Below are 27,494 nucleotides of genomic sequence, written 5' to 3' on the forward strand. Positions count from 1 at the left end.
ATTTTCCTGAATTTACCCACGAATGAAGCATTAACAACCTCAATGCACTATAGTCCTAATAAACTTACGGTATCTTGCACTTTTTTGGCCTATGTAATACCTAACCCACTGACAAAAGAAGTTCAAGCTGATAAAAGCCTTACTTGGCCACTTATCAGCCAGGTCAGGCTGTGAAATCACAACACAATGCATGCCTCTTCCTTGGGGCATCGATTTAAAAAAAAACCCTCACTTCCATATCCACTGGAGTTGTAGTTTATTACTATCACCCTCCCAAGTCAAAAAGACACCAGTTTCAAGCCTTGCAACTTGGTGCACACAGGGTTTTTCGCCTTTACCTCACTCTGCTGGGCCTCTCTACCTGTCCTCTCCTACTGTCTACAGGTCCCGAACATTAGAAAATAGAAAATGTGATGATCTTTGTGTGTCTCTGTGAAATGTGTGTATGTGTGCGAGTGTTTGGGTGTAACGGGCCTTCTGTTTGGCCGCGCGGCCTGTCTGTCAGGGCGCGGGCCAATGGCAGGCTGCCTTATATAAAATGAGTGTTTTCGGTCTCTCCGGGTTGCATGTACTGTATGTGGAGCAGTGTACAGTGAAGCGGAGGCAGAGCGGCTCCGCGAGCTCCTCTCCACTTTCCCATAGAGAACCCCTGACTGGCCGCGGAAGGCGAGCCACACAGACACCCTCACGGTGGGCAAGCCCGCGAGGTAAGCGCCCTTCATCCCTCCTGGGCGCTCTCCCCGCACTTTCTGTTTTCCTACTCACTTGCGACCCGCCGGGCTGCAGCCCCAAGGACTCCGCGGCAGGAGCAGCGGCGGCGGCGGCAGCCGGTAGGGTGGACTTGAGGAAGACGGAGGGAACCCCGCGCGTCGGGAGCAGCCGCCAGCCGGCCCGCTCCCCGGGCACTTTCCCCTTCTGCCAAAACTTTGGGTCGGGAGAGGTCGGGGGCGAGGGTCGCTGCGGCCGCGCCGGCGGGGGGCGGGGGGCGCGGGGCGCGGAGGCAGTGCCCTGCGGGCGGGAGGCTGGGGGCCGGGCTGGGGAGTAGTAGGCCAGCCGGTGCCAGGCTGCGTTTGCAACCAGCACCTCTCGGCACACAGGCAGCGCTGCCCGAGAGGGGCACGGGCGCCGGGGCGCAGGCAGGAGCAGCCGGAGGAAAACAACAACAGAGCCCTCACGCCGGCGGGCGGCTCGTGGCCGCCCGGGGAGCCCCAAACTTCATCGCGGCGAAAGTACGTGGATTCCAGCTTGGTCTCGGCTGCTGGGGAGGTGGGGCCTGGGGAGCAGGGGCAGGGGAGGAAGGTACGAGGAGCCTGCCCTCAGTGGATTTATGGAACGTTTCGTGTGCGTCGGTGACCGGGAACAGCAGCCCAGTTGCTCGTTCATCTGGAGAGTTGGGATTTGGGTGTTCCGGCCCCGCGGGTCGCTGCCCTCTCACCCCCCACCCCTCACCAAATGCGCGGCGAGTAGAGAAAGTGCTGTTTTAGTGCCAGAGTAGCCGGGAGGAAGAATAGGGGGAGAGGGAAGAGAGCGAGGCAGAAGGGGAGAGAGAAGAGGGAGGGAACGCCGGGGGGGGGGCAGGGGGGAGAGAGAGAGAGAGAGAGAGAGAGAGAGAGAGAACGAACCGGAGGGAAGAGAGGAGGGGGGAAGACGAGGAGGGTGGCTGTGTCAGGATTTTGCTTGAATGTGGGATTATGTTGTGTCAATAAGTTTAAGGTGGAGAGATCAAGGCTGGGGGTGGTGGTGGCGGGGAGGAGGAAGGCCTTGGCTGTTTAAAGTCTTATTTCTAAAGGTAAGTTATGGCATTGCATGGTCGCGATGACAGAAAACTTGCAGATCCTTTATCCGGGGATGGGGTCGATGCCTCTAGAAAGAGCTCCCCAGCCCTCTCAGGCCACACTCGTGTTACACTGTTATTTGCCGCGATCCGGGTCGCTAGTAAATTACAGAAATCAGACTCGAGGTTTCTTTTCCTCCTCCACCTCGTCTCGCTCGCTCACCCTCAGAAATGTATTATTATTTTTTAATTTTTTTTGGTATTGTATGAAACTTAACGTAACTGAGACCAAACCAGAGTCCTGTAATTTACAAGGACCCTGGATCCAAGAATCTGGAACACGTTAATGTGTGAAATATTCGCGATCATTTCTGCTAAATGAGGAAGGTAAAACGAAACGATGCAAAAAGCTAAGACACAACATGTACGACAGAGTGGGGGGGGGAGAGGGAGAGACGGAGAGAGAAGCTATTTTTTGCTTTCCTTTCTGTAGAAAGGAAAATAAAGCGTGCCTTCCCCTTCCCTACCGGTGTGTAGGGTCTAGTCAATATTTTAACTGTCTGAGGACAAATTAGTCCAGGTGGATCTTGTTGAAAAGTTTCTCGAGGTGGGGTGGAGGTGGGGGGGGGGTACGAAGGAGAAGGTGGGTGGAGGTGGTGGGGGATGGGGACCGAACGAGCTCAGCCTCAGCTAATGATCATTGGCCTGGGGCTTTGAAACCATTGCCTGTCCTGCTAATGACACGTCCAGTTCTCGTCTCCAGTTCGCGGACGCCGGGCTGAGGGGGACTAGGGTACTTTCCCCGCGCAGGGAGGGGCGTTCTTCGCCATCTCTTGGGGTTGCCCACTCGCGGCGTGGGGAATCTCACGCGCGCCCCCTGTTCTGCGCGCCGCCACCACCTCTGCTCGCGCGACTTCTGTAGCCAGCCCGCGGCAAAGGGGTGCGGGGGTCCCTGGCGCGGACGTCCCCGCGCGGCCATCCGGCGCCCGGCCCCACGCGCACCGCGCGGTCCAAGCCCGGAATGGCAGCGCCGGGCCAGGCGGCGGTGCCTCCCCGGGGGGCAGCCGAGGCAGCGGCGGTGGCGGCGGGATCTTCGCCGGGGCCCGCGGGAGGAGGAGAGGGAGGAGGAGGAGAGGAAGGAGGAGGAAGAGGAGGAGAGGGAGGCTTTTTCTGCCCAGACTGCCGCCAGTTCGAGCGGCCACGGGTACAGGGACACCCCACTCGTTGCTCCTCCGTTATGAAAGGTGTTTGGCAGACTTTTACGACCGGAGTGGGGGATTTGCACTTAATTTTTTTTCTCTCCCCTCTTCCCCAAAGCAAGATGGACTCTATTCCCTTTCTCTTTCTCCCTTTGCCTCTGTCTTGTCAGCCCTTAAGATCGACATTTTGTACTAAGATGCAAACTTGATGGTGACCAGCAACAAAGCCAGGGTGGGATCTCTTGCTCCCTTCTTCCCTCTCCCTTTCCTAGCTCCCCCCACCCCGAACTCGAAGACCTGGTGACCCTGCACTTGCCGCCCGGGGCTCTGGCTGATGTGTTTCCTTGCTCGGTTCCACTCTCCAGTCTCGGGATTGTGACCGGAGCCGGGTGTTTGGGCGAAGGCAGTGGCAGCCCAGGTCTGCCAGGGCTGAGGGCTGTGCTACCTGGACCCACTGCCATCGCCCTGCTAACTCTGGCCGACTCCTGGACACCTCTAAGGCTCAGCTGCCAATCGATTGCTATGATTTGGTTACTGGTGTATTTGTCCTGGGGGCGGTAATCACTTGTGCAAGTTGATGAATGATTGTGGTTTTGGGTTTGCAGAATGGATCAACTTTCTGCTTTGTACATGCGGGGAGTGGGGAGAGCGGGTGCTTGAGACACCTTGGAATGCCAGCTGGGTTATCCTCAGCCTCTGCCATCTCACACAGAGAGCTACTTTGCCTTTATTGCCCCACAGTTTGCGCATGGGGTGGAAAGAGGGGAGCGGTTGGTGGGAGATGGACTCCTGGGTTTCGGGGTTCTTCATAGATGTTGCAGGAGTTGGGACTCTTGTAAAGCTCAACCATACTGATGATGTACCTTCATTTGATACTTTATAGGTCACTATCATATGACAAAGGCTTTGCCGCAGTTCATCTCCTTGTGTACTTTCCATTTGCCTTCCTGGGTAAGTATGCAAACTCTTCATTCAGGAAACCTGGATGGCTATTAGTGATGACATAAGGGTCATTACTATTTACAAAAGAAGATGCTTTACTGGGGTTGCAGTACCCCAGAAAGCTTGTTTCACTGAGGCTTCAACAACAGAAATCACATTAGGATTCTTAGTATTTAGATTTCAACTGTCATTATTCTTATTTTAAGATAGTTTAAGTGTTCATATCATGTTTGTCTCCAAGTGTCATTTGAAACCTTATTTTCAAATAGGCATTTTAATTGATAATGACTTGAAGGCCTAGGATAGTTAATGCTAGGTAGTATTGTAGAAAGATGGCAGCCTATGAGTGGAGAGAATTATTAAAAACCCAAGGAAGCATTGTACAGAAGGCCTATCTAATTATAGTGACTGACATTTGCTCACTCTTTTCCTAGGCCTCTTTCTTGGGTAACTTGTGTTGTTTGTGACAGTTACTTTTGTGGTGGGGAAGGGTGAACTGGGCAGTGTAGTGAATCTAGCATTTAACATACCAACCAGCTTGATTGTAAAGGCAAATTACTGACCAAATTGATCACAATTTTCTTCTAAGTTTATGTAATTGGAGAAATTGGGTACATTTTAACAGCTATAACAGTGACTTTGAAAGTCATTAAGTGCTTTTTTCAGATATATGCCTCCCAAATGGAAAAATTGGTGAAATAATGTGTGGGACAACGAGTGCCTGAAAACTTTGTGAGAAGTAATGGTCTAGGTGAAAACTGAGGGTTTATAGAGCATTTGGAAGCATCGTGGTGAGCCCAAAGTACAGAAAACCAACTTGTAATTTTGCCCTGCCATTGTTAAGGAACTTCTGAGGAGCTCTTAAGTTGCTGATATGTTAAGAAAACTGGTTGTACTAAACTGTATAAATCAGCTATGGTGCTTTGTAATACTACCATAGTGAAGGTGGAGATTATATTTTGTGAATGAAAATGGACTTGGACTCAGTTTTCCATACAAGAAAAGAAAAGGGAACTTACCTTTATTGTTTCTTGGCTTGCTGAGATATTGTGTGTGTACTAAAAAGCTGTCTTCATATTAAGAGGAATTGCGTTTGAAGACCATGCCTTTCTGGTAGTTTCCACACAGTAGCAAAATATCCTTTGATATTGCTGAGGCTTAGATGAGATATAATATAAACTCTTGTGTTCAACATCTTTAGTGGAATATAAATATCACATTTCAGATAGTTTTGAGAACTTCCTAATACTTCACATACATAACAGGCTGATTGGAGCGGTCAGAACGCGATGGTTCTATAAGATGAATTTAGTGCATGCCAAAATATGTGGATTTAATGTCTTTGATTTTTTTTTAAGCTTGTTTGGAAGAGTTCTTTATTTTTGAACATATGGCAAGAGTTTTCAAAGTGCATTTCTGATTACTAAAGAGCACCACATTTATACATGTGAGGCACATTATTTTGTTCACTGGAGCAAACTTTGAATGTTGGTTCTTTCCCCATGGAAATATATTTGACTAATTCAGAATTTAAAATGATAATCTGTACTTTCCAGAATAAAAGCTGTTTGATGATATCTTGTATTTCTTTGAGATATCAAATAACTGCTTCATTAAAACAGTAATTTTTTAAAGACTTTATTTATTTATTTTTAGAGAGAGGTGAAGGGAGGAAGAAAGAGGAGGAGAGAAACATCAATGTGTGGTGGCTTCTCCCACACCTACTACTGTGGACCTGGCCTGCAACCTAGGCATGTGCTCTGACTGAGAATTGAACCTGTGACCCTTTGCTTCTCAGTCCAGTGCTCAATCCACTGAGCCACACCAGCCAGGGCTAAAACAATATTTTTAAGAATGGTCTTGATCTTTGAAGTCAGAGTAGTTTTTATAGTGTAACTTGTATTAGGGATCTAAAAAATCATTCTAACAATGAATTACTAGTTATCTGCATCTAAAATGTATTTATGAGATTTGAGGTTTAATTAACAAAATAAGAATTTAGCTGAAAGTTTTGCTTCTACATTGCCAAGTGTTTCCAAACTTCACATTTTAGTATTCTGCATATCTCTATGAAGTTCTGAAACTGAAGCCTTAAGTTGCATTTTACTTTTTTAAATCCTCACTTGAGAACATACTTACTGATTTTAGAGAGAGAGGAAGGGAGGGAAAGAAAAAGAGAGCGAGAACTCCGTATGTGCCCCTACATGGGGATAGAACATACAACCTAGGTATGTGCCCTGGACTGGTGTCAAACCTGCAACCTTTTGGGGATGACGCTCCAACCAATGGTGTCACTTGGCCAGGGCTACATTTCATTTTTAATGCTCACTATTGAAAAGGAAGTTCATCTATGTTGTTTTTCAGTGCTATATGTTTGGAAGTACTATGGCAGTTTTGGAAAGAATCTTTCACTACAGACTTACATATTAACAAAAATTTGCACTTTTTATACTTTTAAAAAATAAATCCATCTTGATCTTTGTGTCCCAATTAAAAAAAAATAGTTCCAGGTTTAAGAGTTTGTGAGATAGCTCTGCTATTAACATATGTAAAGCTCTGCTATGCAACCTGAAAAGTGTATGCCACCTTTGACCTTATAGACCTGATCTTTATACTGACTGTATTGAAACAGATTTGTTTAGACATTTGAGTGAAAGCTAGGATGAACATGTAATAATTATGGTTTGTTTGTGTTGTAAGTAACTGTGATTGATAAGGTTGGGTTTTTTTTTTTTATGTAGTAAAGAAAGAAGAAACAGCAGTCTAAAGGTGGTACAACTCATAAAAATCTACCTTGGCAGTTAAAGTATTTAACCATATTTTTCAGTAAAATTACAAACATAATTTTAAATGAATCAACAGCTAACATACTTGAAGTTTACGTTTTCCTACATTTCATAAAGAACATAAGTAAAGTGAGAGCCATATTTTTGCAGATCTTACCAACATATCAATTACTTTAGTATTAGAGAAGTAATAAAGACTTCACATCTCAACCCTATTAAAAAAATCTTTTGGAAAATAGAAAATAGCCTCATATAGACATGCTTGTTTTTGCTGTAGTAAGGGAAATCCTGAAATTAATATTGTTTTACAAAAGTGCAAAAAATGTTTAAAATTGTGATATTACCTGTTCTAAATTACTAAATTTAGGCAATTGATTTTTGCATACTGTATCACCACTAGTGTGACATACCTGTATTTTAAGATTTAACTTAAGGAGGTGCTTAACTTACAACCACACTTTCCTTGACTTTGTCATTTGAAGTCCATCTCATGTTTAAAAATTTCATCTTTAAGGGCACCTTTTAAAAGTAGGTCTGAATGGTATCCAGTATTTTTAGTCAGCTTACTTTCTCTCACTATGAAATGAAAACAAACCCCAGTTATGAGAACATTGTAATCTCATGATTCATTTTTTATCATGTGTCTCAAGTAAATCCATGCCCCAGGTAAATCCCACACAGGTGGTCCTCAGGCTATGTTTTGAAAAACACTGCTCTGAAGGAAGTCAAGACTAAGGCTAAAGACTGAATGGAAGTTCTTCTAGTTTGAAAATTCTGTGACTCGCATTCAGTCAGTGGGTTTGTACTATCTCAAAAATAGTTAGCACATACAGTGTTGAATTGTAGAGATTTCTGTGTTTTAAGTCATACCTGAGGAAAGCATTTTGTGAGTACAGCTTCACTCAACATTTATTTGTGTTCATATTAGCCCTTAGAAAGCACTTACAGTTCCTTGAAACTCCAGGACATCATTTTAACATGGGAAAGATATACCCAGAAAATCCTCATGTATTAATGGGGATGGTTTTCATTTTTTACTTTTCAAAGAAAATGATAAGGTAAAAATTAAAATAAGTATCAATTATACAATGGAAATTCAAAGTAAGGCAAGCCAGGAAAGAATTCTGTCTAAAAGTATATATAAATAGAAGGTGGAAGACTAAGGGGAATGAGAGACTTAAAGGATTAAATACAGACCACAAAGCATTGACACACCTACCAAAATGTAAACTAAATAAGTTAAAACATGTGAGTCAGTTTAATAAGGCTCTAGATAGTGAAATAACTTCAGATAGTGAGAAGGATGTATAAAACACAAAGTAAAAATGAGAATGATTTGAATTTTATGAAATTTAGAAAAATAAAAAATACTGCAAAATACTGATTTAGTAATTAAACCATGTAGCTAAACTTGGCCCTTGGGTGAAAAGATCAGGGAATAAAAAAGTTCCTGGAATGGAATAAGTGAACTCCTAATAAGGACATAGAATGATTTTATCCATGAATTATTCCATAAAGAGGATAATTAATTAAAAGATTGATAACTTATTTCCAAAGTAAAATAAGAACAAGGACAAAAATTGTCTAAAACAGCTGTATTTCTTCAGTGTTTTTTACTGAGATATATGAAAAGAAATACTTTTTATATCACAATCCACATATAAACACTGAAAGAAAAGTTTTCTGAAGCAGTACTAAGAGTAGTGCCCTCTCATATGTTCTATTTCTACCTAATCCTAAAAATCTAATGTGCTCCAAACTATTTTACTAAAAAAATACAAGGTGTTACTCACTAAATTGATTTTTGTGGCTTATGGTTTGAGAAACACCAGCCTAGAGTGCTTACTAATACTAAAATTGAAGGTCCTCAGGACCCATCTCCAGGTATTCTGATTCAGTGTGTCCAGTATAGGGCTCAGGAATCTGTGTTTCAACTCATACTGCAGGGAACACTGAAGCAGGCACAGATCCTCTGACACACTTTGAGAAAGTAGTATAAGGGAAAGATGGCTCAAGACTGAATGGGAGTCATGCTCTGAAAGTGGGGTTGGAGTTCATTGATTCCTGAGGTCTCTTCCAACTTCCACATTCTATGGCTGTATTTCAGTCAGTATTTTGCAGTACTGAGAGGACCCTGATTGTCCTCTGTGGATATTACTGTAGTAGCAGTTGTCGTACAAGGAGCAGAGGCTTCCCAGCCAAAGAACCTGGGTTCACTCCTGCTGCCTGTTGCTTACTAAGGTTAGAGACTTTGAGCATGTCACTTCAGAATAGAATTTATTGTATGTGCAACAGGGCATATTAATAGTTACCATGCACAGAATGAGAATTACAAAGACAACAATGTCTGTAGTGACCCTTATCCACAGCACTCAAAATAAGCATTAGTTTTTGTAGATACATCTCATTTCATCCTGACTCCCAAGTTTGAAATTTCCCAAAGCTGTACCTTTAATTTTTGTTTTCTCTAAAACAGCAATTTTCAACCAGTGTGCCGCAATAATTTTCAAATGTGCAATACCTTACTGTTTAGTCAGGGGCACTGACCTCTTTTCCTTTAGATTGTCAAATAAAGAAAATGACAACAGCCAACACAACAATAGCTGTTTGGTATGAATCAAAATTATATCTTTTTTTGGTCAGATTGGCAAAAAATACATTTTTTGGTGTGCCACAGAATTGTAGTAATTAGTTTATGAGTGCCGTGAGATGAAAAAGATTGAAAACCACTGGTCCTCAACTCTGGTATCATGAACCTAGTGTGTTTTTAACATTAACCAGAAGAAGAAAAAGAATAGCTGAGGCTTGCACAACTAAGTACCATACTCTTTCAGGTTTGGGGAAGGATTTTCCCACCTCTTAAAGAAGATAAAGCACAGGACAGGAGAACAGCTAGCTCTTTTCATATTTCGAAGTGGTTAGTTGAGGATTCTCTCTGGCGACTCTGATACATCTTGGAATGTTTTAAACAGAGCATCACTCCTCAAACTTGCTTCTAGTGTGACTCATACCACTGATGTTTATACATGGGACATTGTGATTTCCCTGGTTATAGACATAAATTATGCGGTGGGTTTTTATACATAGTTCACGGTATGATAAAGCCACTTCTTTCCCTATTAAGAATATTGGAATATAAGTGAGAATTGTATTATCATAACGAAAATCTTGAATATTCTCATACATACACGTGAAATCCTTTATAAACTGTGGTAATTTAACTGTTTGTAAGTAATTACTTTGGGCACTCTTTACAACCAATGAAATCTTATCCTTGTGTCAAGGCATGAAGATTGAGAAGCATTACATCCAGAGTGCATAACAAATTACACTGCACAAAATAGACACTTAAATAGAAAAGAGGGGCAAGCGAAGAAAATGAATGGAAAATACACCAAATCCCTGAAATCTCAAACAATGTGAAAACTGAAAACTGGGGTAAGTGCAACATGTGATCAAATGCAAAGGAAGTGAAAACAACTGCAAGGAATGCCAGAGTTCTCAAACAGTACTGTCCTACTCAAATACTCATTACCTCTAACATAGACATTTATTTTTAAGTAGCCTGAACACTTCACTTATTTGAATAAATTAAAGTGAAGTAATTGCATTTCCTAATTTTTAAGGTTATATTTGCCAGGAACATCATTTTACTTTGCTAAATTTTAATTGGGTGCACCTTTTCATCTCCAATAAATTAATTAGCTCTATATATTTTGAAAATGTCTTTGTACTTTGATGTGTAGTGGTATTGGATATATATTCACGATCCTTTATCTAAAAAAGAAAATCTCTGAAAAACTGGAAGTTTTCTTTTTCCTCTAAAAGTTTGGAATCAAGACTCATTTGGTGACAAAAGCTAAACCTGACCCAAGCTGTCATGGGCCTGTGTATAACAGTTTTAAAGCTCACTTAGAAAAAGTATTCACATACTTTGCTATAGAATTAGCAATATATTTGATTGTGTGGTCTATCCTAGGTCTAGCTAGGAGTGTTATGTAATATATGCTATGTGCTCTCTCTGACTTTGTTTTAAAATTTTATTTTCTAATCAGTTTATATTCAATATTATTCTGCATAGTTTCATGTGTATAAGCATAGTGGTTAGGCAATTCTATACTTTATACAGTGGTCCCCCTGACCACACATAATTATTACAATATCTCTCTAACCTTTTAAAAACATACAAAAATCTGAAGCATACCTGGACCTAAGAATTTCACATAAGGGATTGTGATCCTACCATATTAATTTCCTTAGTCCACAGAGTGAAATTATCTGGTATTTCTACCCATTTCACTCAATGAAAATTCTTTTGCTAATTTTGATCACTAAACATTTTGAGTTCATTGCAAGCTGGTGAATCATTGAAGTTACCTTAACATTGTATTTTAACTCAGTAAAACTGTTGGAACCCTGTGCCTTCAAATACAAGGGTGGAAGGCATTAGAGGTTATAAAGTGAGATAAGCAAAATGATAGTACCTAGGTAGTTGATATCATTTGTACCATACCTCCTAGGTAGAGCAGAGTGAGAGGCTCCTGTCCTGGGTAAGGAAAGCTCAAACACACACAACATACACACACACCCTCCCCTGTTAGTTGAACCTTGTCTATCCATTTGACATTGTGATTCCTTTTTTTGTTGTTTTTATAATTGGCACTTTTATTAGATTCACAAACACTGAAATCTATATAACATTTGAAATGCTTACCATGTTGAATGTTTCTTATGTAACTGAACAAAATTTAGGCTAAATTTGTTTGCTATATTGGTTACTATTGTGAGGTTTCACGAAGGGGTTATATTTCCTTTACTATAGTGCCATTTGTGTAATTCTTACATTCTATCAAAAGTCGAAATCAAAAATGGTTTTGCGGATTTAGTCTACTATCAGATGAGAATGTTTTTGTGTTATATTTTTTATAGAGGTGATAGGTACCTTTATTTTTATAATTATTGAAGTAAAGATACCTAGCATTATGAAAATTTAAGATCTTGCCTTTTATTGTACTTTTAATTTTCTATAAAACCATAGAAAAATGAAAAGTTTGATGTGAAGAAAAGTCTATGACATTCATTAAGGATCAAGCAGTAGCCAATATGATCTATTGTTATAGATAGACTTGAACCAGTTTTCATTTGCTATAGACTGATACCAAATGACTAAAGAAAGCTTTACTTCTGTTACTATTTATTGATTGACTACTGTAGGAAAGCCACAAATTGAGGAATTCAGAGGGAGTCTTATTAGCAATACTGATTCCTTTAATATTAAAAAATGCTGAGTTGTCTTTCCATTATTGGTGCACCTCTCAAAACTCACCCAGGTAGAGTTCTCTTTGACTGCAAGGGAATGTGATGGAGCATGGAACAAAATGGGAAAATAATTCTTTATATTCAGCTGTCAAACTTTGATAATCCTTTGAGTTACTGAAGTCATAATTTTTTTCTTTCCTTCCTTTTTTCCCCTCCCTTCTTCCTTCTTTCTTCCCCTCTCCTTCTTTCCTATCCAGTCTCTTTTTCGCTGTCTGCCTTTTGTCATATTCACTAATATGCACCTGTGATACTGCCTACAAATGTTTGAGACTGAGAATATGGAGTTGAACTTTGTTTTTTACTCTTATTTGATTTAAACTTGTTTTTAGTTTTTGAGATGTTTTAGTATTTATCACTACTCATAAAATAAAGTTGATATAGGAGTTTGGGACTTCACCTTATTCTCTGCGTGAAAGTGTCAATTAGGAAAGGATTATGAGGTGTGATTAGGAGGGGTATGTAAAGTCAAGTCACCTATTGTTTTTATGAAGTAAATTGAAGTAAATTTTTTATTCAATTTTTTGTGTGTTTTAGGGTGCTAGATTGACTATGTAGTTTCGCTTATTTAAGGGAAAGTTGAAAGCAGTCTTCAGAAGAGTTTCCCAAATACTATTTTACTTTGGGGATGGGGAGGAAGTTAATTTGGACTGAGGGCCTCTTTCTGGAGCACAAGTTTTATTTTTACTATTTTATTTTCCACAACAACTTTCTGATGAGAGGTAACCGTATTTTAATAATGAGGAAATTAAGTCTCCGGTTTAGTTACTTGTCAGAGGTCGCATGAGTATGCCGAGCTGTAGTGCCAGTCTTTAGAGGTTTTTCTCTGTTGTTTATTTGCCTTTAGGAACACATTCCAAAAGGTTAGAAATGAAAGGTTTGGGGCAATTTCCAGCCAAGAATTGCCCCCAGTTTTTCTTTCTCCCTAAAGAGAAATCTTCATTTTGAAGTGACAGGGCTGGAATTCTACTCTCTGTCACTCTTAAGGGAGAGAAGTAAGGAAGTCTCTGAGCTAGGGCCAGTTATCAGTGAGGTCACAAAGAATAACTAGTACAAAACTTAGTTTATAAATTTGACATTTAGTGAATTTTCTTTTTAGTTGGTATATCTAGTATAGAAATGTCTAATAACAACAGTTATTAGTTTTACTATTTAGTAATTCCTCTTGTACATCATGGGAAATAATTTGTTTTTTTCATGAGGAGTTAAGTTTTTCTGGCTGCATATTCTATGATATTTTTACTTTGGTACTTTTTTAGACTTAAAATGATGAATATATGAGGCCTGTCCAGAAGGTATCCAGCCATATAATGTGAAAAAAAAGAGACATTTATTGAAGAAGATATATAATACAGGAAACATTATACATAGGACAGTGACGCCTCAGTCCCCTTCAAGTAGGCACTTGGGGACCTCACATAGTTCTCCCAGTCTCCATCAGCTGCCCCTGTCATATTTTCCTGAATCTCATCAACAGTCTCAAATCTCTTCTCTTTCAAAGGTAGGTTTTAGTTTTGGGAAAAAGCAGAAGTCGTAGGGCACCAAATCTGGAACTAAGTCACCTGGGTGATTGGTTTGCCAAAAAACTTCATGAGACATGATGCATGAATGGGTGTGTTGTGATGAAGCTGCCAATCACCAGTTGCCCATAGCTTCTGAAGTTTCCACAGAGAAATGTTCAAACTTAATACAAAATTTGATGCAGATTTCTTATTCTACTGTCTCTGTTGTTTTGAATATGAAGGCCACGCAGTACACATGCGCACTCAATGGTGTCTACCACCCCCACCGACGAGGACGGTGAAGTCGTCATTGTTAACACATGTGCATTCCAGTCCACTCTCTTTGGCTGCCAGTTTACACTGATGTCGCACAAACTGTTCTCATTGTATTAACAATGGCTGGACTTTTTTCGGACAGACCTGTATTTTACTAAAAGAATTTACCAACATAACACGATAGTATTATGGAATAGCTTTATAATATGTACTTTGAAAAGAAATTCCTTACTAGTGGAAACATTAATAAAACCAATTCACAGACTTCACTTCAGGGTGTCTAATGATCAAGCTTGAATTTGGTCAATATAGGGTCAGTCAAAAGTTTCCGGGTTTTGAAGTGGTGTACAGATACGTTTGATTTATTTTACCTAAGAAATTTATTTCTGCTCTGGTAAGTAGAAGAGATTTTATAAATTACACATTTGTGTACAAGTAGCAAATCACTTAGAAAATACAAAATAATATGTTGCTTTTTTATACTAAGAGTTCTGCTCATCTAAAATTAAATTCTTTTATTTTTGCAAATTCAGCAAAGTCAGAGAGTAAATCATATATGGAAGGTCAAAATGTTATCATCTATTTTTAGTGGCCTTTCTTTTCCCCTCATCCGCAAAACATGGAAATAGGGTGTTTTCCTAATTTTGCAAAGTAGCTTTTGTGGACAGTAGTCTTATTAAAAATATGCTTTTCTGTTGTTTTAGCTGATTGATACTTTACCAAAGGTGGTAGGTTTCCATTTCTTGTGTTTCATCCCCCCACAATAAACCACTTGCTTGCTATTCTCATTCAAGTGGATGGTAAACTGAAATATAAATGTATGGCATCGACACTATTTTTTCAACCTTTCTTGGGTCATGTTCAAAGAATATTTTGCGTATTAACTAATTGGATTCAGCGTTGGTGAGATTAAGGTAGCAAAAACGATGATCAATTTAATTCACTCTTTGTGGATTGAGAGCCTGTGGCATGTTGATGCTGGTTTAGACTTTGAGATTAAAAAGATGAATATGAAACAGCTCTTGTCCCCAAAGCAAATGTGTTCTACTAGCTGGAAAAGGCCACTATATGTAAATATCTATCATATAAGTTATTCTATGCTAATTGTCCTAACAGATATGGCATAAAATATCACTGAGTAAATACCACGGAAGTAAATACCACTGAAAAACTGACTAATTCCAGCATAGGAACTTGACACTAAATGGGATGGGGGCAGTTTCTTGCTGTGACACTGTGTCCTAATTGTCATTAGGGTTGTAAAACTAATTTGATTCAAGCACTAGAGTGGATATTAAAAATTTCTAACCCTAATTTGGCTTTTATTTAAATATTAGTGCACCTCTGTGGCTTTTGGTCTATTTAAAAGGGCACTGACTTTTTATTTTTAAAAGTATGTTGCAGCCCTGGCTGGGTGGCCCAGTTGGTTGGAACATTGTCCCATGCACCAAGGGCTTGCAGGTTTGATTCCAGGTTGGAACATGTGCCTAGGTTGTGGGTTCAATCCCCAGGTCTGGGTGTGTATGGGAGGCAACTGATTGATGGTTCCCTCCCACATTGATGTTTCTCTCTGTCTCTCTCTCCCTTCTTTCTCTGAAATCAATAAGCATGTCCTTGGGTGAGGATTAAAAAAATTATGTTCAGTCAAGTGTTTTAGACTTCCTTTTTATCTATTTTCCCTTTTTAATTTGTTGCTGTTAATGTCATAATCTGTAATGACAACACTTATGAAGTGAAGGGAAATGTTTGAATATTCCACATATACCAAATCATTATTCTATTCAGTATGCCTTTAACATGATTTGGTAATTTGGACTAGATTCCAAACTGGGGGTCCAAACACATGACAATAAAAATGTTATAAACTACTATAGTGTACTTACCTTCACTTAGATAAATTATACTAGTTAGGAGTATATTAATAAGACTGGCCCAGCTGTTAAAGCACAACATGAGATTCTAAAGAGGTGAACATGCACTTTTCTGTATTACATAAGAGATTATAGATTAATGGAAGCATCGGGAATAATTTTTAATTAGTTTTCAGGTTTTCCAGGGTGTTTACAAGCTGTATTTACAACTGTGTTTTGTCTCATGCCTTAGTAAGCCGTGGTCTGGAGACTCCCATGAGTTTGGTTGCCTTAGTGATATGGCCTTTGGTCTTTGGATCCCCTTTAACTTGATCAGACTTTTAATATTGCTTCTTTTGATCATGACTTGGTTTATTACACCTCAGAATATCTGCCTTTTCACTGGTTTTAACTGTGGCCCTCTTTTGACTGATCCTTTCTGGATATCAGCCCAGTGTAGGTGAAAACTTTGTTCCTGAAACATGGTGCTCAGTGTTCCAGATGCCAGCCATGGGTGCTTTTGATAGCAAGCAAATACATTAATAAGCAAAATCATAAAGAAGCTGATCTGGGAAAATATTTCTTCATAAGCTCACAACATTGATAATGACCCTAATTATATTAAAGCAGCAAAAAGGAACAGAGGCACAGAGTAATAACTTGTGAGTCTTTCTTCCCTTGTTTGTCTTGGGACTGTTTGACATCATGGAAGTACAGTTATTCAGATTCCATTACTGACCAGTCCTTGTGGTGATAATGAACTTCTAAGTATATGGACACGTGTTCTCATCTCATTTGGTGCTACTTGTTCTTAGAAGTTCCAGAGAACATGTTCAGATTTGTTGTAAGACCAGGGTTTTATTTTAATAATTTTTTTGTATACAAGCTTTGCATGAATAGTACAAATCCATACAAAGGTTTCTGTAAAGAAGCTTGAAAGGGCTTGTAAGGGGATTGATCACATGTGGACACAGTGACATATATGAGGATTGTCTCAAACATAGTAATAAGTTTACTGCATAAGGAACTGTGATCATGAATCAGTTGTTAAGAAGTGGATTTCCTTTTGTTTTGTTTTTTAAAATGTGACCATACATGTAATTTTTTTTATAAAATTCTTTTTTTTTAATTTTATTCATTCATTCATTCATTTATTTTAGAGAGGGAAGGGAGGGAGAGAGAGAGAGAGACAGAGAGAGAGAGAGAAACATCAATGTGTGGTTGCTGGGGGTCATGGCCTGCAACCCAGGTATGTGGCCTGACTGGGAATCGAATCTGCGACACTTTGGTTCGCAGCCCGAGCTCAATCCACTGAGCTACACCAGCCAGGGCTACCATACATGTAATTTTTGACATATCTTTCAAATATAGCTAAATGGCCTTAAGTCTAATATATAGGTCTTAAGAATTAGGGTGATTGGTACTGTTCTTTATTAAAGATGTTTTCTTGAAAATTTCTGACTTAATTAGTTTCTCAAAATTAATATATTATTATTAACAAAATCTAATTTCAGTATGCTTTGTGTGTATTTCTGAATGATCTTCAATTAGCAGTGGCTCTAATTTTACAGATTGAAGTTTTACTATTCCCAGGTTTCTGTATTAAGTAATCAATGTAAAGTACACATAAGGGAGCTGTGTAAAGAAATATACTCCTGATCGTTTTATGAAGAAGAGCCATCTTTCATAAAGCAAAGGATCATCCTTTATCATATCTGTTTGGTAATTCTGAATTCTATATATTGAATTGTCTTTATTTTATGCAAAATATATTTACTGAATACTCAAAATGTATTGGGTTGGCCAAAAAATCTCTGTGGTTTTTTCCATAAAATAAAAGATACATTCTTCATTTTATTGATTTGGATATTTTGAGTATGTCAGCTATCTCCTGGGTGGTATGACATTGAGTGTTGTCAGTTAATGTCTTGATTTAATCGTTATGAACTTCAATTTGTCTACCTGACCATGGAGCATCGTCCAGTGAGAAATCTCCAGCTTGAAATTTTACAAACCACTTTTGACACGTTCAGTCACAGCACCTTCTCCATATACTCCACAAATCTTTTTTGAGTTTCAGTTGCATTTGTACCTTTCTTGAAAAAATAAAGCATAATGTGCTGAAAATGTTGCATATTTTCTTCCATCTTCAGTATTAAAATGGCTATATAAAAATTCACCAATTTTCATGTATTTTTTAAATGCACACTGATATGACGGTTGTCATAATACAATCTAACAATTGTTTCAAACGAAGTTAAAGACAACTAAGTGTTTCTAGAGCCATCTTACGGGGAAAAAAGAAAAACAGATTTTTTGACCAACCCATTATAAAGCTGGATTAGGAATTCTGGGGCTTGCAGAATAAAAAGATAATGGCTGTGGCTTCAGCATGTATCTAGTATAGTAATGATACACATATACCACAGGTGGAATAGAAAATAAAGATGCTATTATACCTATGGGACACAGAGATGGTAAGTATAGGGTGGTGATAGGAGACCATTAGGGAGGGGATATTGGGATGGACCTAAACTTTGGTTGTATTATTTAGTATTTAGGCATTGTTGCAAAATGCTAACTTGAATTTATCAGAGAGAAAATGAACCTGATGGAAGGCCCAGGTTAACCCTACCTGGGCCAGACAGTTCATTCCAAATGTGTCATCTAAGCCAGTGGCATCTGTGTTTTCCAGATGTGTCATTTAAGACAGTGTGGTCCTATCCTCAGTAAAAGAATTTGAGCATGTATCTTTGATATATGTACATTTATTTATAAATTAGATATATTGAGCTAATAATATATTATGTACATAATAAAATATAAATAGTTTAAAAATGAAAAAGACAAATTGAATATCAGGAAAACTTTTAATTTTCTTCTTACCTACCCCAGGGCACCAAATCTGGGTTATAGTGGGGCTTAATGTCGTATTTATGTTTTAGTGTTCGAGAACCCACTATGGAGACAATAGGCAAAAATTGAGTGGTGTTACACCAAATTTAGGTAAGTTGCATTAGATCAGGGACTTCATTTTGCTCACTGCTGCATCTTTAGCTCCTAGAACATGGTAGGAGTTCAGTAGGTACTGTTGAGTGAATAGACAGAATTAGGCCAGCTCAGCATAAGAGATCTGGAAACAATGTTTGTTCATTGCTATATCTCTCATGCCTATAAAAGTGGCTGCCACATAGTAGGGACTCAATAAATATTAGTTGACTGAGCAGGGGTGTAGACAGTGTGTGGCTTAGCCTGAAGGATCTGGCCATAGACCCACGGGTGTGAAAAGGTAGGTTCCAGGAGGTCCCCTAACCTGGGACAGAATATGACTAGCTATAGGTAGGTAGAAAGCTATAGCTGCTGCTGGTGGTGATGGTGTGGTGGTAGTAGGGGCACAATGTTAGTAAGAATGTCTCGGAGGAATGGTTTTGGTAATCTCAGATCTCAAACAATGTAAATATCTTAAGCAGTAGGGTCTGGATTTTAGTCATCTTTTTACCCACAGTGCCTAAGACATAGTATGGTAGGTGTCTGATTAATTTTTGTTGAATTACCCTGTTTTATACTGTTTACTGGGTGTAAGAGGCTTTGTGTGTACGGAATGGATCAGTATCAAGATGGAGGCCTGTAAATGAATCCTGCCCTGATGGAAGCAAAGCCAGTGATTCTGGGATTGCCTCATGCGCAGATATGTTTTTAAGCCTTGGCAGTGTTGCCTGCACAGAAGATGGCTCTGGTGACCACACCTGCTAAATTACAGTTGTTTATTTAAAAGTTGTTACTAACATTTTTATTGACATTATCAGTGAAGAAAGTGGAGTTTAAAATAGAATTATTTCTTATATGCTATTATCCTATACCTTCTTCCTCCATCACTAAAACTGGAATATACCTTGGATCACAACAATGTCATAGATTACAAATAGAACTAGATTTATTTACACATAAATGAAACAAGGCACTTTGTATTTTCTTTCCTCTTTTTGGAATTCTCTTATTCAGACTTCCTCTTTAAAAGTACAAATTCTAATTTTGTGGACATAAACCTGTCGTGCATTTTATTGAGTGTTGTCAGAGTTGGGGAGAGCAAACATTTCCTTCCTGAGAAGTTACGGCATTAGCTCTCTTCTTTAGAAGTTGGCCAGATAAGGCATCCATCCATTTTTGATTCTCCCACACTGGTCAAGACAGGTACCCTCTGACCACCTCTTGTGGTTCAGTCTCATTTAGGATATGTTTATTTGAAGCAGTTTCACATCTGCAGAGTTAATAAATTACTATGCTCTAATTTGCATTTCTGATGCCTCGTAGTGAATATAGGAAGTTCCCCTTTGCCCTTACAGAAACAGTTTATTCTGCTCAAATTTCCTAGCATTGGATAAAAATTTCTTCAGAGAGCCCTCCTCCATCTTTAGCACAAACTCGTCATTAAGTCATCAAATCATCAAATCTTTCTTTGTTGCAAGGCTGTCAACTTTAAAGGCACAGTAGTAACATACCATATACTTGTTATTTCAATCTAGATTTAACACTGTGATTTCAGTGACCTCTCACTTGCTCTTTAAAACCACTCCATGAGGTAGATAGTAGGGTGTCATTATTTTCATTTTGCAGATGAGAAAATAGGCTCAATGTTGTTAAGTGGCTTGACCCAGGTCATTGAGTTTGCAGTGGCTCCCATGAAACCAGAACCCAGTAGTCTGGCCCTCCTCGAGTGAGCTGCCCACTGTGCAGAGCAGAATTTATCTTATTTGAACAAAGATTTGGGTTTTTTTCCTTACTTATTTTCAACCAAGTAAGTTATTGTAAATACCTGGAACAGCAGTGGCATAGACAATATGGTAATTTAATTGTTCATGCCCAGTGGGATATAAAATATCAGTGAAATGGGCCTTAAATTTCTGGTGTACTTAACTCTTATTTGTGTATTTAAATAAGTGTTCTCAGATCATGTGGAATGACTGTCCATTTGATTTAACTTTCTTTAGCTTGTGATGGAAAATTAAAGGTATAGGGACCACACACTGACAAGGAAGTACTTTGAAGTATGTATTAGGATTCTTAAGTGAGATTTAGATTATCTGGGGGCCATTTTTTTTTCCTGTGAAACATTTCTGAAATTATAATGAAAAATAATTGGAAAATATGAACTGATATATAGATATTTGAGATACACCCATTTCTGGAACACATTCATATTATAATTTGATATTAACTGGTGTTTTCAAAGAAATGAGGGCATGTGCTGTAGTTTTCTTCATTTTAAATTTAAAAGACAATTTAATTTGGCACTTTGTGGAAAAGGAACTTTTCACAGGCTTGTTAGAGAATTCAATACATCACCTCTGCCAACTATAAAAAGAGAAGATATTTATCCAAAAATTACTACAGGATCAATTATTCAATTAATATTTTATATAGTAGAAAAGTTTTATGTGTTAGCATCTTATTTCAAAGTACTCCAAGAGTAAAGAGGTTAGTAATTATTTTACTGTGGGAGAATGATAAAAGATTGACTGTGTTAGAGTTCCAGAAACTTTGTTTTTATTTTAAAAAATTAGTCTGATTCAAAAGCAACTTATCTAGAATATTTGTATCTATAGATTCCCTTTGCTTTAACTTAATTTTTATAATTTGTACTTGAATATTTATACCAACTTTGGGGCATGATGTAGATAGTTATGGCTAAAAAAGTTTTTAAAGGATTATAGTTTGAAGAAGAGCTAGAGCCTGTGTTTATTGGAAAAGGCATATAAAGATGGAAGGAGTTGGGAACTATCAGCTTTCTTTTCTTTAGGTTGGCTTTTTGTTTAAGATGGGGCATGAAAAATAAAAGTCATGAGGATAACTTAAAATCCTTAGTCTTGAGCAGTTATGTCAACTCTGAATCCAGTGGTCCCTCTCTTTCTACCTGAAAACAGCCTGTGAGGAAGGAATATTCTGCATTTTAGATGAGGGAGCTGTGTCTTAGGCTCAGCCACTTGCCCAAGGTTATCCTTCTGGTAAGCGGTGGAGCTGGCATTCCGTTCCAGCTCACTCTGTCTAAGGAGGCCAGGCTCCTACTCCTTCACTTCCTTACCTGACTCTTATGGTATCACTTCATAGTGCCATGTGTCTGTCTTGCTCCTAGTGAGTTGTAATGCTGAGGGTTTAAAGTACAGCTTTCTGGCTCATTAATAATTTTATTTCTTGGATCATTCTCAGTATATGGTAAAGTTCTGAAGTTAAAGTTAGTGTTGTATAGTATCGTAAGAAAATAGTTTTTGGAATTCATCTAACTTAACAAACAAAGAAAATAGAATTTTAGCTCTAAAACAGATATTGTAGATGATCTTGGAGTAACATAATCCATCATTTTAAATTTGAAGAAAGCTAGGCCTAGATTAAGAAACTTGGACCCAGGCCATGTGAATGGCAAAGCTAGAACTCAATATGGAAGACTTCTGGTTTGGTGTTTTGCTATAGAAATCTGCTTACTCCAAAGTAACATAAAAATCATTTTAGTCAGCTGATGGCACCATTTCCATAGCAGGAATATGTGACTTTTTATGTTGTTATTTATAAATAGTTAAAAAGATTGAAGAGCTAAAAATGTTAGAATAAAGCTTATATGTAATACATTATACATATTAACTTTGAAATCATTTCATTGTCTTACTAGTTGACTTTTCATTTATTTAGTAGTTTAACATAATTTTTGTAACCAACAGATAATAAACTGAAACATGGCTTTGGTGTAGCTCCCTGAGTCCTCTGAAAACAGGAAGAATTTGCAAAACAATACCACATTGTTAAATGGCATCCCAGTTTATCAAATGTCATAAGTTTATTACAGTCTGGTTTTGGGAAAAACTATCCCAGTCTCTTAGCAATTTATCCTAATCTTAAGTAAAAGGTCCTTTAAAATTTCCAGGGCTGTTAGACTGTGTTCTATCCATCAAAGTATAAACTGCTCATTGCTGTTGATCAGGAGAAAGAAGTTTGTAAAACCCTAATGGCTTTATTTGTGAAAGAGTGATTTAACTGATTTGTGTGCTGCGACGCCTCATGGTGGCCTTATTAAGAAACTACTGTGGTGAAACATAGTGACTACATACCCTGTAACTCTGACTGAATCCACTCAAGTGTAGGTGGACTAAACATTAGTGAGTTAAGACCCTAGATGATATTTTCTAGGTTGGTGTTTTTATGTCTCATTCAAGAGAAATTAACCTCTGCTCTGCAGTTCAGAGAGGAAGTCCAGTATGTCATATCAGAGGTCTGGTTTTGGGAGTTAACGCGGGGGTGGCCGTCCCCCAGATCCTTATTTCTAGAGGAAAAACAGCCAGGTAGTCTTAGCAGCTGCTAGCCTATTTTTCTCTTTGTGTATATTAGAAAGAAGGCACCCCTTCCTTGAGATGCTTGAGTTCCAAATGTTGAAAAATTGTCATAATATATTGATTTTGTTAGACATTTTTCTGCATTTTGGCAAGAAATTGTCATAATAAATGTATAGATCTAGGCTCTCTGATGTGAATGGCGCCCTCTAGGGTTAGGCACAGAACAGCTTGCACAGCTTTATGTGGAGACCCTGTGGAGAATTGTGTCTGAGGAGAACATGTCTTTAGATATTAAAACATTACATCAAGAAAATTACAAATATAGTCTTTACATATAAAATGCTAGTTATTTATGAAGTCCTTATTTTTAAATTTATAAACATAATAGAAATGAAATTGAAAGAATAGTAATGGATACTTCTTTACCTCTGCAATGTACTGGCAAAAGGTTCTGTATTCTATTACACATTTCTCAGCCCAACCAATTTAATATATTTTCAAACTTTGTCTGTTAGAGTTCTGATTAAAGAAGAAAAACTTCTGACCTTTCTTTCTTAAATTAGATGGGTGCTGTAATAGAATACCGAATGACTTTAAGCATCCACCCCTTGTATCCATCACAAACAGTTCCTTGTTATACCATATAAGTGCAATTTGATTGGATTTTTAACGTACCAAAAATTGGCAATCTGTGATGAAGAAAGTATGGTCAGTGAGGACTTGAGTTATGAGAACAAAAGGAAAAACAAATGTTTTATTAATCTTAAGTAGCAGCTCAGTGGAAATAAAAGCTCTTGATTTTTGTGTGAGAACGGTGATGGAAGATCGTACCTTGTGTTTAGTTGGAAGCAGAAGGTTTCAGAATGCAGCTTGTCTGACTTGAGGGTGTTTGTTTGGGCAACTAGGATTGTAGAGGTTCTGCTCCCTGTGCATGTGGAAGGATAACTAGTGCATTCACTATCTTTGTGCTGGTCAATCGAACGATTTTCTTAAAAGGAGCAATAGTTACCTTTCTCCTCCTTATTTAAGAAGTGGTCATTGGTAGGATATTCAGCAGGAAATTCATTACTTTGTTTATAGTCTGGTGCTTCTCTGGTTGAGTTTGAGTCTCGCTCAGTAGGTAGTGATGATGCATTAAGTAGTTACAACAGTTGTACTGGACCTTTCACTTAGCTCAGTGACATGATTGTAAAATACAGGATTCAAAGAGTTTGGAATGGTGATCTCTTCCATTATCTGCGGGGAAATGTTGCTGGTTTGTAAAGAGGAGACTGCTTGTTTGCAGTAGTTCAAAGGTGCTAATTGTTTCTAGGAGGAGTATTACACATGAAGCCTCAAGGTAATTTTTAACCTTTTCTTTAGGTCCCACTGGCCACTGACCATTTTGCTCACAATGTAATACCTAACCTCTCAGAACTTTCCTGCTGGCTTCCTGGCTCATGTCTTTGAATCAACAACCTTTACTAGGCCCTCTGAAGATCAGCTCTTTCTGAGACCTGGGAGCCACTGATCCTCCATATTTTGATTCCTTAACTCTAATAAACTTTGCTGAGGTGACATTCATTCTGTAGTTACTCCTGCCCATAAATTACAAGTATTTAAATTTATTACATTTGTAGACTTACTGTTGTCATAATTTTTGGAAATATTAGTATGGGTGACTTAAAGACTATATTTTTAAAAGTCCTTTGTCAGAACACTGGTTATATGCTTACTTTGTTGACTAAATAAAACCCAGATTTTTTAGATTTCATGATACACAGGGCCACATGATTAAATAAATCATTATCAAGTGCCTTCTGACAAATCATTTTAGGAAGTGACAAAATCATTTATGCAACATGAGATAATTTTTGCAAGAAACTCATGTTCTCTTGGATTTTTAAAAGATTTTAAGTATAGTTGGTATACAATCTTATTTGTTTTATTATTTTCAGGTGTTCAGTATAGTGACTCAACATTTTAATATTTTATTATATGGTCACCCCATCAATTCCAGAAATCATCTGTCACTGTGCAAACTTATCACAATGTTATTGACTATGTTCCTCTTCCCCTTTTCATTTATCTACCCACCCCCTCCCTCTTGGTAACCTACTCCCTTCGGTCTCTATTTCTATGAGTCTGTTGTTTGGTTTTTAGATTCCACATATAAGTGAAACCAAATGGTGTTTATCTTTCTCTGCCTGACTTATTTCAGTTAGCATAATACCCTCTAGATCCATCCATGTTGTCACAGATAGCAAGATTTCATTCTTTTTTATTGCTGTGTAATATTTCATTGTGCATGTATACCACATCCTCTTTATCCATTTATCTATCAATGCACCTAGGTTGCCTCCATATCTTGGCTATTGTAAATAATGCCAAAATGAGCAAAGGGGTGCATATATCTTTCCAAATTACTTTTTATTTTCTTTGGCTAAACACCCAAAGTTGCAATTAATTTTTCTTTTACATTATGAAAAGTGACTTCTGAGTTAAATAACATAAAAACAATTTACCTTCCTAAAAATCCATAATAATCATAATGTTAATGCAAGAATAAAATTTTAAATGTTTTATTATTTTAAAATACATGAATTAGATATTTTATCATACTATTTTGAAAGCTGCTCATTGTGCTGGCCCTTGCCCTTTAGCATACCTGCAAAATGATCTTTATTCATTATAAGTGTGATAAAGTTACTGTACCTGAAAGTAACATGTAGTTCCTTTATCCCCCACACTCCTGCTATATTTTCAGAAGGAAAAGTAATTATATTGATTTGCTGAGTAACTTCTTACCCAACCATTTTCTCTTATGGTCTATTATTATACAACTTCTCTGTTAGTGTATTTATTTTGACTTAGGAATAATGAATATTTTAGGTAAATTTCATAATGTTCAAACTAGTTTGAAAAGTTAATCTATTCTTATTTTCTTTATAAATGTATAACTGCTAGTCACGTAACAATGATCTAAACAAGCTGCTTTATATTATAATGAAACAGTGCCACAAAGTATTTGCTCTGATAACATGAAATGAAACTCATAAGTTCTCAAACTTTTTTTGGTTAAGATTTGTAGCTTTAAATTTTTGTGGTAGTTAGGATGATGGCATGAATATAGTTATCTTACAGAACTTTTAAGAAAAATTTGAAAGGATTTATGATGGTTCTAAAACATGTATTTAGTAAATTAATGGTATTGTTAACCACTTATTGAATATCTGTTCAGTGAATTATTGAACTTTGTCTTATTTGTATGGGTGATCATTGTGTGTTATATGCTTGGCAATACCTACTTTTGTACCTACCAAGCAAAGAGGCATTTGGGAGTTACTTAGTGGATGAATGAAATGTAAGACTGAATTTAGAGTTTTGTAGGCTTTTCTGACATGTATAATGTTAAGATATAATTGAGTCTTTCCCAGTTCTCATGAAACTATCCCAGTTGGTTTTCTGTTCTCTTTCTGTATATTTGTCCTACTCTTCATGCAGTGAATAAAATGTGACACTAAATATAACCCATATTGACTACCTATTTTATATCAGGCACTTAATGCACTTTCAGATATCTCATTTTAAAGGTCATAACAAATCTTGCTGGTTGATAAAATTTAAACACACTCTACCACTTCTGTTTTTCTTCCCCTCTCCCTGTCCTTCCCCTTCCAATCTTGAAACCGAGGATCAGAGACAATGAGTAACTGACCTAGCATCACACAGGAGGGGCCACGGCATGTAAGTCCAAATCCAGTGCCCTTTTCAGTGACCTTACTTACCGAGGGAATCTCACACCTGGTCTCTTAATATCTGATTGTTGGGACAGTTGTTACGCCCCCACCCCTGCTTCATTTGATTGGCGGCTTTTTCATGATTTAAAACTGAGTTCCAGGCCCAGCCACACTCTCAGAAAACTAATTAAATGGTCATTTAATGTCTACCTGGGAGACAGTGTGGTTTAAAACTACTATGGTGTGTCTGACACACCCCACTTGAATGTCCTCTATGCCACCTCCTAGCTCTGTGATTTTGGGCCAGGCACTTTAATGTCTTGGTACTCTGGTTTTCACATTTATAAAGAAAAAAAATAATAGTTACATTTTAAAGACATTTTGGAAATTAAACAGCAAAATCTATGTAAAACAGTCAAGTGCTTTGCATATAGATACTTAGCAGCTATGAACTTATACTACTTTGTGTAAATTCTTCTATCAGCTATATTGAGTGTATCTGTGTCTATGTGTGTTCACTTATCTTTTGCAAGCAAAACATTTTATTTATGCTCATTTATGTGTAAAAACAGGTTTAAAAAACAAATGGTTTTCTTGGGTTGGTGGAATCCTGATGTTGGGTAATATACATTTAAGGATCAATAAAAGAATTTCAGCATTCATTCAACAAACATTTGAGCTTCTCCTATGGGCTAGGCTCTGTTCTAGTCTTTGGGACTATAGTAATGGTAGGATGGTTAAAAAATGCTGCCTGAATGGGAGGGTGCCTTCTAGTGGGGTAAAAAACACAAGTAGGTTGTATGATATGTTA

The 27,494-nt window shown here is 38.1% G+C and overlaps 1 protein-coding gene across 16 annotated transcripts in view; it reads left to right on the top strand.

Annotated features, from left to right (window-relative positions):
* The first annotated feature begins 570 nt into the window (after positions 1 to 570).
* BBX (BBX high mobility group box domain containing) overlaps positions 571 to 27,494 on the top strand; it is a 267,802-nt gene continuing 240,878 nt past the window's right edge. For 7 of the 16 annotated variants that reach the window (XM_045850881.1, XM_045850888.1, XM_045850891.1 and 4 more), the window contains exons 1-2: positions 1,098 to 1,229; positions 3,857 to 3,924. The gene's annotated coding sequence lies outside the window, so the exon portion shown is untranslated. Of the gene's footprint in view, positions 831 to 1,097; positions 1,230 to 1,760; positions 1,790 to 3,856; positions 3,925 to 9,985; positions 10,140 to 27,494 lie in introns of those variants that run through there. The other 9 variants (XM_045850885.1, XM_045850880.1, XM_045850882.1 and 6 more) reach the window with 8 other exon arrangements.

This window comes from Phyllostomus hastatus, unplaced genomic scaffold (genome assembly GCF_019186645.2).
Source record: "Phyllostomus hastatus isolate PE091 unplaced genomic scaffold, TTU_PhHast_1.1 phas_contig_86, whole genome shotgun sequence".
Lineage (NCBI taxonomy): Eukaryota > Metazoa > Chordata > Mammalia > Chiroptera > Phyllostomidae > Phyllostomus > Phyllostomus hastatus.